General features: G+C 36.1%; 1 protein-coding gene across 18 annotated transcripts in view; it reads left to right on the top strand.

Annotated features, from left to right (window-relative positions):
• RBFOX1 (RNA binding fox-1 homolog 1) overlaps nucleotides 1-13042 on the top strand; it is a 919785-nt gene that overhangs the window by 141543 nt on the left and 765200 nt on the right. The window lies entirely within an intron of this gene.

Here is a 13042-nt window from a genome sequence, read left to right as displayed (position 1 = left end):
TACAATAATTTGTGTACAAGCCTTCTGAACTCTTATTTGTAAAATGAGGGCGTATTTTAGTTGTTTTCTTATAATTTTGTATGCCTTTATTCACTCCTGACACTGGTTAGTGGAGCACTACTATTTTTCTTATGCTTGAACAATAGCATATCATCTCTGTTTTGCTTCAGTGTGCCAAAGAAAATGTGCAAAGATGAACCACATTGCTGTCATGCCATTAAAGGGATATTTTGATTCCAAGGAAGTACAAGCAGTGCATTCCTTTTGCAATGAAAATGCTAGCTTGATTAAAAAAATGTTTCCTACAAAGAAACGGCTAATTACATTGATAGCACATTAACAGAATATGTAACTTGAGTAAAGATGCAACAATAAATCAAATAAAGTAATTATATAAATTGAAGCATCTTTGAAAAGTGGGACAACAAGTTGTCTGAGTGTGTTATTTAATACCAACTTAATATAACAAGAGCAAACAGTAAGACAGGTAAAGTACATCAAAATATTAATTATATGGATTCATGCTATAGCTTATAATAAATGCTTACTTACTGCTTCTCTTCAAGGGAATTGCTGATAGAAGTTAAAGCATAACATCTTGAATTATTCACAAGTATCTGAATTATGATGGTAGATCTAAGCGATACTCAGAAGAGCTTTGATATTCAAACAGGACAAAGACAGCACAAAGACATTTTATCAATTCTCTGAAAGTTGTGGACATGAGATTTGAATCATTCCTTCCTGCACGCATTTTTCATGCTACAAACTATTGTGCTATAGTTTTGAAAAAAGAAAATAGTTATGCTTTGGTTTAGTAGGCTAGATCTTTATCCTGTTTTAAAACGAAAAAAAAAAAATATTCAGAAAAATTTCCAAAATGTTTTACAAGGTAAGATTAAAAAAAAGGATGAATATAAATGTTGCCATGATTCCTTTAGACAAGTCATTATCCAACAGCAACCAGTATCTGATGCTTTCAAGGTGATTGGTTTCAGTAACAAGATGCTGAGCCATTTTAAATTTGACTTGGTAGAATGCCATTTAAGCAAGCAGTTATCTCATAGTCCTTCTAACAGTTTCTCTTAACCCCTGTAAAAGATGAAGACATATTATGCTGCATCCAGGCAGAATTTGGTTATTCCACAGAAGATTAGGTGACTCGGGCTGTGATTTGCTGCCTTTAGGAAATGTGTTTGCTATTTTGAATCAATTCTTGGTAGCATAATTTTTTATGACTTGTAAATTAGAGATGATAATTTAACCATTATAGTTGGCAAATACTGTCGGGCACTTGCTAACTCAGCTGCAAGTTGTGACAGTCGCACAGTGAGCAGCAGCTCCTGATGGGTCAGTTGCGTGGCTGTCAGCACCGGCCTCTGCTCCTTTTCCCCCATCCCGTAGCTGGAATGAGGGCACGTTCCCAGCGCCAGTGGCTTAGTTACTCTTAGGTCCAGAAGTCAAAGAACAGCAGAGCAGCTTTTCAGGAGTATAAATTAGTTTTGAGAAGATTCTGTCTTCTAAAAGTTACTAATACTGGAGAGTGCATTAAAACAGTAATAATTTTGGCAGTAAGGGTTGTTCACATGCTCTTGTTCTGAAGCAATGTGGACAGCGATTTTGAGAAGCGTGCATTTTCAGAATTGTTTTAACAGCTTCATCTTCTATTTGAGCACGTTATGGCACTTTTATATCTGCACTAACTAAAGAAAGTGCAGATGACTGATCTGTTGCTTGGCATTGGAGATGATCTTTTTCTAAGGCTCAATCAAGAAATCTGTGAAGAAGAGAACTTATTTTTTATGGGAGTAGAGAAGCTATTGCTTCATGTATGAATTTATTTTGAGAAGTGAATGCTGATTTTTTGCATGGAATTCCTGGGAAGTATAGCTTTGGCCAAGGAGAGACTAAGAATGGACAGTAGTTTATGCTGTAATACTCATATTTGTATCACAGATTCTGAGGTTCAGGCTGCGTCCCTATTCCCTCCCCATGTTGTAAATAGTTACATTTTCATTGTAACAACATATTGTGTAAAACAAATTCCACTGTGCCGTGATCATTTTTATCTTGTGTCCAACAAAACCTCTGATCCTGAACTATACGGGCAGGTGGATGGAGTCAGACATCCCAGCTGGATCCCTGTACAGTTCAGGGCAGGTACAGCAGCACATGGGTTGCAGGTTGTTTATCTCGGGATTGGAGCTCAAGTGTCTGTCCCTTATTTTATGATGCAACAAATATAAGTTGACTTCTTGTAGTGCTGGCTGTCTTGGTGCATACGGAATGTAAATGAAGCAAAGACTTGGTCTTAAATGTGTAAATTTGGAATTGTTTTGGAAGCAGGAAAACTTGCAAACATACAGGGAAAATGATAAAGTGTTAATAATGGGAGTTATATGGGGTTGTAGTATAAAGAATCATTGCACAAAGTGAGTTGTCGTTTTCAAAGGTAATATGGGGAGTAGGAAAAGAAATGGAATAATTTATATATGAAAGGCAATGAAATGGAATGAATCAAAGTATGACTAACAAGGTGATTTAGTGAGATGTAGTTGAGCTGGATGCAATAGGATTTTAAAAGAATGTAGACGTTCAAAGCAAAATACAGAATAAGCAAAAGATTCTGAGTGGAGGTAAGGTTTAGTAACAGTATTTTCAGTTAAAAAGTGTTAGGCATTTAATTATAATTTCATTCATTTTAACCTGCCCCCTACATATGTAAATATTGACATAACACACACAAAAAAAGGGAACAAGTTGCCCTGTTGTTGTAATGTAAAATAAACATTGAAAGGGAAGAATTAAGTGGGCTATGACTTTACAGTGTCGCTGTAAAATAAACAATGAATATTTTACTGTGAACTAAGCAATGTTGGATAAAAGATGAATAGAACTGAGAGATAAAAAATTAAAAGAAAGTATAAATACCCCCTAGAAGCTAGAAGCTTGTTCTATATGATGGGCAGAAAATTAAAATAGTCTGGAGTTTATAAAAGAATATTAGCAATTGCTACTTGTTGGTGACCTAATATTGACCAGTTAGACCACTGGGTAGATGCAGTGTTTGAGTAATATGTATCAAGGTTTTCGATCCTTTCCAGTGGTTTTAGCTTTCACAGCTGACATGCTAAATGCATGCCATAAATTACCTGAAGTTGGGCAAATTCTTAAAGTTGTTTGAAGTAGTGGATTTACTGGCTCGGAGGATTTGGCCCTGCGAAAACAAAATGTATAGCTTATCTGATGTCTTCCTATGTCTGATTAGCGAGGCAAAGACTGCATACGCAGTGTGCCTGTATTGTAATAAAATATGTGTGCTTCTTTACCAATATCTAAATACATAATAAAATTTTATTTTCTCATCCCATTGTTTACCTCACTAAATGGGAAGTACTTTGTTTATCATGGTTCCTTTTTACATTAAAAAAATATTCAGAATGAGCTCTGCACTGAGAATTTGTATTCTGAGCCTGTCAGACTGTGAATCTTTACTATTACTGAGATTTATCCTTGAGTACATAGCTTGCAATTCAGTTTGAATATTGTCAGGCTCAAATGCGCTGGTGAGAGATTTGCAGCAGCCAGCAGGTTCCTGTTCCAACCTCAGAAGCCTTTGACCTCTCTCCTCATTGATAAGTGGTCTTATTTCACATGTCAGCTTACTAGTGTGAAGCTCCTGATGCTGAGAGTGATGGAAAAGGTACCTTTACCTGCAGTTTGTGATTTTCGTAGTACACTAGGAAAGGTTACAGATGCAAAAAAAAAGATGTGTGGAACTGGTCATTCAGAAATGTGGAGGAAAATGTGTGATGCTTACAAATCCAGTTCTACTTGGATGCGGCACACCTTGAAAGAATGGTAGTTAAAAAAATACCACTCTTTTTTTTGTTTACAAATTGCAAATCTGGGGCAGATGGTTCTGCAGGGATGTGTTCTGGCTTCCTGGGCTATAGGTTGCATCATTTATACTTGTGCTTTTTTGTGTTCCTTTTTCCTCCCATGAAAATCAAATTTTGATTAACACAGGCAGAAATGTTTTGTAGGGTTGTTGCTCTTAGGGAAAATCTGCTTCTTCTTGACACAGCTACGCTTCATACTTTCTTTTTCTCTATTCAGAGGTGAGCATTTGAACTACCTTGTGGGATCTATATGGACTCTCTGTACTATGACTTTACATTTTGCAATCATAATCAATTATACTCAGCTGGACACAACAACAAAAAATATTTCTTTTGAAAAGAGAGCCAGCCCAGGGTTCTCCTGTTTGGTGTAAAATACTAACTTCTTTGATAAAATTAGTTGTAGTTATTACACCTAGCAGGAGTAAATCTACAAACATGGGAGATTTATTTTATTGTTTGATTCTTTTTCATACTGAAATATTATGTCTTCATAAACAGTAACAATACTTTTGATAAAATTGGTAAAGATCCCTTGTGTGCAAAGATAGATACAACTTTTGCCTTCCCTGTAGACATAGGCCTGTGGTGGGTCCAACAAACTGTATCTGGGATCCAGCATGGTTTATGTGACATCTGGTGGGAAGGCTGGACCCTTTCAAGACCTGATAACCTTACAAAGGCCAGTTTTCCTGAAAATTGGTAACTTGTCAGCTCACCCATCCTACCTCCTCCCCGTACAGTGTGTTAAAGGGTGCTTGTATTTTCCATGGTGTTAAATATTTATTTGGATCAGAAATTGTGGAGTGTCTACCCAAATTAGATTTTTTTTTTTTTTTTTTGTCCACAAGAAACATGCTTCAGTCAGTGGAATGTGATGTACCCTCTAACTATAGTTTTTCCGTTAGGGCTCATAACTATTGCATACTACTGCATTTCTCTCTGCATTACATTTTCCTGATCACGGTAACAAATGCAGCCTAGAGTTGAGCTGTTTCTGTAAGAGTAATCATGTCATAAATCACAAAGCTATTGGATAAACTGCCTTTTTTTTGCCTTTTGGCAACCTTATTTTCCCTTGTTCTGGTTGTTAATTTCAGATGGTATTTATTAGCATCTAAAGCTCTTAAGCAATGTCAAAATTTTCATTAAAAAAGAAGAAAAAAAATGGGCAAATTTGCCATTCTTTTCTCTACATCTGATATTTTTTTCAAAATTGCATTGCCTGTATAGGCATGATTCATTTCTTGACCTATGACAGATGAGAGAATCATTAGTTTAAAAATGCAAAATGTAAAACCCCTGTTCTGGAAGTATAATGTTCCTGCTTTTTAGGCTTTGTCAGTGTCAGGGTATTGAGTGCTAAAAGCTCAGCATTGGAGCTGATAGAAAGACTTCTCTACAGTTGCAGGCGATAACAGTTAAACCTTTTTCAAATTACTTGGTTATTTCTGCATCTTCTTTGAATGCTTTGTTCACTTGAATTAGTGATAAATGATCTTTAATAAAACAGAGGGTTGGTTTGGTGTTTTTTTTGTGGTTTTTTTTTTTTTAACTACTTTTGAAATAATTTTCAAAGAAACCACCTTTTATTTTTCAGTTTATGTAAGTTTTTTCATTAATCTGGAGTAATTTTCAAAATTTATTTTTCATTCTTCTTTCATACAGGTATGTTTTTTGGTAGTTTTTACTTCTATGGTTTTTTTTTTCATCAGGACTAGATAAACATGTGGCTATATTTTGGTGTAGCAGCCTTATGTTATCAGGAGTGCTTTTAGGTGGTCACACAAACATAATCATTCTGGTTTTACTGTACCCATCTCTCTCCATTGCCTGTCCAGACTATGGCTGGTAAAAAAAAAAAAAGTCACTGAAAGTTTAAATGTCACTGCCAGCATTACAGATTTTTTTTATCCTTTTTGAGGTGGGAGTTCTGAAAGTCTGATATGTGCAATAATGTAACACATTTAATGATATTGCTCAGTCTTTGTACTTTGGACAGTTTGATTGGTGTTGCTGCAGGTTGAGATACACACTTTAACATTGTTTGTAGTGACATGAAGTGAGAGTAAGAGGTTTTCCGAGAAAGCAATAGAGATAAGTGATATTAGGTCATGATAAAACCTGTGGTCACTATTTCAAAGAAATATTTTGACAGCAATTAGTGGTGTTTGTAATTACAGTAGTACTACTCTAATATGGGGAGAGGCTTGGTAGTCTGGCATAGTGCTGACAGTTTGGCTTTTCTCAAAAGCGCTGAAGATTTTACTGATTGGCTGAGTATGCACACAATCACAAGAATTGATGTAAGGCATTTTTTGGTTCATAACATTGTAAAAATATAATTTGAATAAGTTTTTTTCCCCAAAACTCTTTGAACCTAATTTGAAATGAAGTAAAAACATCACTAAAAACACTAAGGCAGGAATGAGTCTCTGTCATATGTAGGCTTGGAAAGGAGGGGAATTACATGAAAAGACCACAAATTTTTCAGGCTAAACCTTCTAAAATTGTATTTCTTCAGAATTTGATTGGTAATTGTGTGAAAGAGAATTGACTTGTATTCCTGTGCAGATGGTGGTTGACTATGGAGGACAGTCAGTCATCACTTAGTGTGAATTCACTGCAATCTGTAGAAAATGCTGGTCATATTCTTAGCATCACCACCGTTTAGGCAGTAAGATATTTTGATTATTAACTTGGGCTTTTTTTTTTTTTTTTTTTTTTTACATTTTGTGAGAGGCTGAGGTTGTTCTTAAAGGACTATTTAGTATACAGTAGAAAGCAATCTATTTTTTTTGAGCAAGTATTGATATATGAAACAGAAAACTAAAATATTGTTAAGAATATAATCAATAATCAGTGAAGTGCTTTTTTTTTTGCTTTTTTCTTCTTCTCTTACTTTCTCTCCCACAGTCCAGTTAATGTCTTCATATATTGTTGGGACATTGATCTTGATAATGGTAGTGGAACACTACGTATTTTTGATTAATGGGTCTGAAATGAAACACTTGCTGAAGGAGTTGGTAGTAAGGTTTTGATGGCACTTGCTGTATCAGCCATGTCTACATCCAGATTTCCCACCTTACTGTGATTCCATTTGTCCTTTCCCAATACTTCTTTCAGTTTCATAATGTGTTTACTATTATACTTAACACTGCAATTTTTATGCTGAAAATATTTCAACATTTGCATGGCCTCAGTCATAGGAATAACCATTTTGAACTCAGTGGCTTATGTTATATTTTAAAAAGTAGATATTTATTTAAATGTCTGGCAATTTCAAGCATCATCTCAGGGTAGGGGGATATACCCTGCAGATGATACTTTTATCTCAAACGAGATACAGAAATAGAAGCAAACGTGGTCTGAGGGTATCGCAGTCTCATTCTGTAGTGCAGCCTGTGCAGTACTGCTGTACTGTAGGGCTCAGAGGAGGTGCGAAGAACTTTTTGCACAGCTTGTACGATATTTTTAAAATAATATTTTAACAGATCTGTGGCATTTTTATCTCTGTAATACAAGGCAGTTTTGAACGTGGTGGTCATTACAATCTCCATTGTACAGATGAGAAACTGTGTGTTTGAGTTAGTATGTTGAAGTTCTTATCTGTTACTCGTCTCTTGTCATCACATTGTGTGGAATGCTCACTAAGGGGCATAGCCCTAAAGGTAAGAAAGTTACACCGCAGAATGGTTTGCCAAAGGTCCAGGACAGAGCTGAAATCAGTTCTGTTTCCACCTTTCAACTGTCTCCCCTCATTTACAGATAGGAGCGTACAGAATAGAGTATCAGCCAGCAAACATAATGCAGAGCACTAACATTTGGCCTTAATATTTCAAATAAGTTCTTATGCCAAGAACATCTATTCAGTTCCAAATGCCAAATCCCTACTCACATTAACCAAATCACTATTTATCCTCCTATCACAAAGAAAACTTTCATGATTCCTGCATGCAAAAATATGCTCTCTGTACTCCTTGGATTCCAAATGTGCTGGATGCCACTTTATTTTTGAGACAAAAATTTACTTAATTTTGACAGATCAGACATTGAAACCACATAGAAGATTATTTCACAGGACTTTACAGTATTCTTCATTTTACAGTGGATATTTCCAGAATATTATTCTTTGTAGTGAATACTGTATATCCTATATACACATTCTTGACTGTACTTTTGGTGTAGTTGGTTGTACTTTTCCCTTCTACACAAAGCTTCGCTCTTGACATTATATCAAATGTTTTTCTACTCTTTGAGTTTCTTCTGTATCTTCTTCACAGAGTACAGTGTGTGCTTTGTGCTTCATTCTTCCTAAGATTCTTTTCCTTCAGAAAATTGACCCAGGGCACCTTGCTTCCATCCTGCTCTTGTTGCACAGACAACATTCCCTGGTGACACCAGGCCACCTTTCCATCATAGCAGCAGCACTCCGAAGAGGAAAAGAGAATCAGTGAGAATCTTAACACAAATGTATCATGAGGCTTGCGACTGTGATTGCCAGGTTTAAGCACCGTGATGTTGAATGTAGACATCCTAGGGCCTGCTGTTGGCTGGCTGATACTGAGGAGAAGGGAGCCATGACCTGAGTCCGTGCCCTCCCCCATGGGGCACAGCCCCACTGGGTCTAAACATGGAGGGCAGAGCCAGATCCTGGAAACAGGGTCTGTCCATTGACAGCCCCAAGCGACATGGTGAACCAGGCCTGTCTGCAGAGTCTAGTCAGCAGCAGCAGTGCACTGGGACAGAGAGAGGACAGAGACAAGATGACAATGTGGGTCTAAAATCCACACAGGAAACAGGACTAAAAGACAGACTGGAGAGAAGATGCAAGGTAGGTCTAGGGGATCAACCCAGGAGACAGTGTGAGGCCATCGAGGGCTGAAGACGGGTAACCCCATGGTATAGTTTAGGCCAGGGGCCAGAGCCTGGGAAATACTATTTTTTTGCATTGTGATAAAAAACACTGTTCTGTCAAATATTCATTAGAATGATCACATTCCAAAAAAATAGCAATAATAAAGTGATGCTCAAGACTTATGATTAATGGTAAAAAAGCGCAGCTAGAAATGCTCAGTAAATGGTTTCAAACTACCTCTTCTAAGGCTAATCAGTGCAGTGAGATTCTCTATCTACGTTGAGTATGCTAGAATAAATATCAAATATAGTTTATCATATTCCAGTAGCATTTCTTTTTTTCTCCTTTCCTCTTTTTTTAACCTGATGTTCTAAGGATTTCCTTTTAGTGCCTACGAACATCTTCTTTTGACAGACAGTGCAAATTAAAAGATATGGCTAGGCAAGGGAAACTGGAACCCAAATATGCCCCCTGGGTTTTCATTTACAGTTAGAAGCTACAGACACAATTACTGCTGACAGAAATTCAGAAGCCAGTGGCAGAGTGCATGTGGCAGTAGACTCATGCCAGGCAGTAATTGGGAAGATTATTTTTAATCAGAGCATATCCTACAGCCCAAACATTAGAAATCTCTTGTAAGGCTGACAGGAAATTAAACTGAGACCAAACAAAAAAGCCTCAAAATAGAAGTAATATGGTTAGAAGTCTAATGATGGCAAAACTCACTGCTTGTTGTATTTGGCTCTTATCTAAAGGGAATGACTTTTAACTTGCAGCAACAGATATCATTGTTTAATTGCATTTTTAGAACAGAATTAAAAAAAAATCAGATTAGATCAATTTATACGTAGTCTTTTGATAAAGGTGTGAAGCAGTAGGTGTTAAGTCAGGCTTAGTAATTGTGTATATATATTAGTAATATTTTTTATTATTGCTTTGTTTTGGTTTTTTTTTTGTTTGTTTCGTTATTTTCTTTTTTTTATTTAATATAATGCTTATGGCAGCTACTTCTATGGAAAAACAATATAATGTCTGGGATACTTTTGGAATGCCTGGGCATGGTAACTATTCATGAAGCCTGAATGGCCAGGGGCTATCTTTCTCAGTGACCCTGGAGAATAACCTCTGCTTGTTTGGGCTGCCTGAGCTGACAGCCCTGAGGGAGAAGAGACCAGGGTATTCTCAGTACTTTATGCACCTGAAATTTTCACCTGAAAACACAACTTTTCCATTTTTAAGTGGATCTTAAAACATCATCTTCTTTGCCAGACTTTTACATACATTCTTAGCAGACTTCTTCTAGCTGAGTCTCAAGTTTTCCTTTTCTCAGAAAAGAAAGACTGGAGCACTGCGGAATGGAAGCTCTGCTGCTGATCTGAAGAGAAGGGTGTTGCTGTTCTTGTATATGCCTGTCACATACAAATGTAATACCAGACACAAGCAAAATGTTGCTAATTGTATATTTATTTCTGTGTGATAGGAGTGCAAAACAAGAGCCTACTTCATGTTTTGCTGAGATACGTGACATTTGTGGGAAAGAAAGTTTAGCATTAAAAAACATATCTTATGTTTCTCCACAAGGCTGCTTTTAGCTGTGTGGACAGTCTTAATGACATTTCATGTCAGTACCAAGAATAATAAGGTATAACATCAAAGTCCATCATAGTCAACTAGGTTATCTTGAAGCTTGTAAACAGGATTTTATCAGAATGTTTTTTCTCACAAGATTATTAGCATTTTTCAGCTGTATTTCCTTCTGCTCGAAATTGCTTCATATAATCATATGAATATGAAAAATCTTGCTTGTTGTTAGATATTGCCTGAGTAGCTAGATAACAACTAAAGTATACTTCATAATGTATGCAGTTTCTGCAAGGTGGTCTACACGAGACCTGGAAATACAATAATGTGCTGAGTAACAGGTGATGGGATGTCATCATCCTCTGGGTGGTTTGCAGGAGCCTCTGGGTGCCCTGCACAAGGACCTGTCCTTAACTGGTTTGTGGTGTGTAGGACGGCTACACTGGTTCAGACAAACTGGTATATGGACTGGGTATTTCTTTGGTTGGGGAGAAATCTTTACAAACCTTTGTAAAGTTTGTAAGTGTGGCACTCTTCCTTTTGTCCAACAATGTAGTAAGAAAGTACCTTTGGTGGGGGTACAGAGCACAGAGTGTGGGTGGAGTTTCACTCTCATCTTGGCAGGTGCTTTTAGATCATTTGTTTTGAGGAAATCCTCTCTTTGCCTGTCACATTCAGATTGCTAAACATTTTAAAGAATGTCTGCAGTCAGTAGAGCATAAAATATTGATATTTCTACAGGGAGGAAATTAGAAAGGGATTACACAGTACTGTAAAATTAGGCAAAATTAATAATTACTTGTTGGTTAATTGTTTTAGAGGTAACTGTTTTTACAGTTTCTCATGCATTTGCTCTGATTTAATACAGCAGTACTTCGTATATTACATAAACCAGTATATTCTTATTTTTTCCTTGAGTTGCATGTATTCTTAAAATTCTGTACATCTGATTTCTGTGTGCATTCTATGTTTCCTCAGTCACTAGAGTGTGCAGCTGCAGGATAAATGAGGAATACTAGCAGTAGCAGTTGGGAGTATAATGCTTCTAAAATTAATGATAGGTAACATTATGCTAAACAGATAAGTCTGCTAGGATTGAGTGGTCAAATACAAGACTTTCAGAAAAGGAGAATTAATGTACTGTAACCTCAGTGAGGTAGAATTTTAATCAGTATGAAGTCTAAAAAGTGACAGTTTGCATTTGAAAAATCACAGTGATTTCAAATTGTGAAACACAGGTACCCTTGATGGAGAAAACCTGAGAGACTTAATTTTCAATTATTCAGTTCAATTTTGTTGACCGTGGATAAGTCTCACTGTGGCATTACAAGATGGTCCTAAATCAGATGTCATTTCTGAAAATGTAGGCTAATTACTTAAAAAATACTTCTCCTCAGAGATTTTTAAGGAACTCTTGATACCATTAATTTATCTTGTGTTGTGCTCGGAGATATCTTTGATCTCACACAAAGAAACCCTACCCAGAAAGGATAAGATACAGTAGTTTTTACGTACAGTTTATTTGCATATATAGCCTTCTTACGTGAGCTGCCTTTTCGGTAGTATTTTTACATGTATATGGTTCATTTTATTTCATAAATAAAAATAAACTTATGTCTTCAGCTCAGAAATTGATTAATGTGGGCTTTTTCTGACAGTAAGACAGTTGCAATTACTGCTAGGAGCTTCAGTTGTGAAGCAGGATCTTGCTTTGACAGATACTCTCCTAGTGACGGTCCCTGCTCTAAGGAGACCAAAATGCAAGTATGTTTTCTGTTGCTGATTGTCACTTTTTCAGATTCTGAAGTTGTTGGGGTTTTTTACCAGTATGTGTGATAGTTGCACTATGACCTGACATACTTTTAGAACATGTACCTTTTTGGTACTGGTGGTTCTTGTTGTTGTTTACCCTCAACTGCATTAGAGATAGCTACTGCTGGTTTTTGATTTACTGATTGATTGTTTGTTTGTTTAAAATGGAATCACATATAAGGAATAACATATTTTGTGAAAAATATTCAATATATTTACTGTTTGGAATTTTATTGAGGTGGATAAAAAGTATATTAAATTTATCTACAGAATGTTTTGGTGATACATAGATGTAGGTGTGTATTTTCTTTGAAGACTCAAAATGTGTACAGTGTTTCTTTTTTCAAGAGTATTTGTATCAGAGAGTATATACTACCACTTGAACGTTGAAATGAAAAATGCATGTAGGGAGAGTCTGTTATGAAAAACATGGCTGAGCTTACTGTAACTTCTAAAATTCTATGAATAATTCAGTAAAATATTACATGTCACCAGCTGCTTATCAATAAGAAAAAGTGGCATGGAATAGAATGGTCCCCTTTTCTAATTGCCAGCTATGTGCATGTATAATATATTTTGGATGGCCTCTTCTGTTTATTTTATGATTGTTTTTCTTTTGCAAAATTGCTTGAAGTTTTCAGTGGAAAAATACACAAAAAAGTAAATCTCAGTTGTGTGTTTGTATTGAAACAGAAACCTATACTGGGGAAAAATTTGAACTATGGCACAGTAATTGCATGTCTGTTTTGTTAGGTAAGTTCATAATGGAAACATATGATTTAGGTTTCAAATAAGTTGCAAACTGCCTGGAAATTTTTACTGTTCATTGAATGATTAAGAAATAAATAATAAAATGGTGTTGGTATTTGTATAAGCAGATTTTGCTGTT

Source organism: Strix uralensis, chromosome 16 (genome assembly GCF_047716275.1).
Source record: "Strix uralensis isolate ZFMK-TIS-50842 chromosome 16, bStrUra1, whole genome shotgun sequence".
In the NCBI taxonomy this organism is placed as follows: domain Eukaryota; kingdom Metazoa; phylum Chordata; class Aves; order Strigiformes; family Strigidae; genus Strix; species Strix uralensis.
This window is presented reverse-complemented; position numbering and strand designations above follow the sequence as displayed.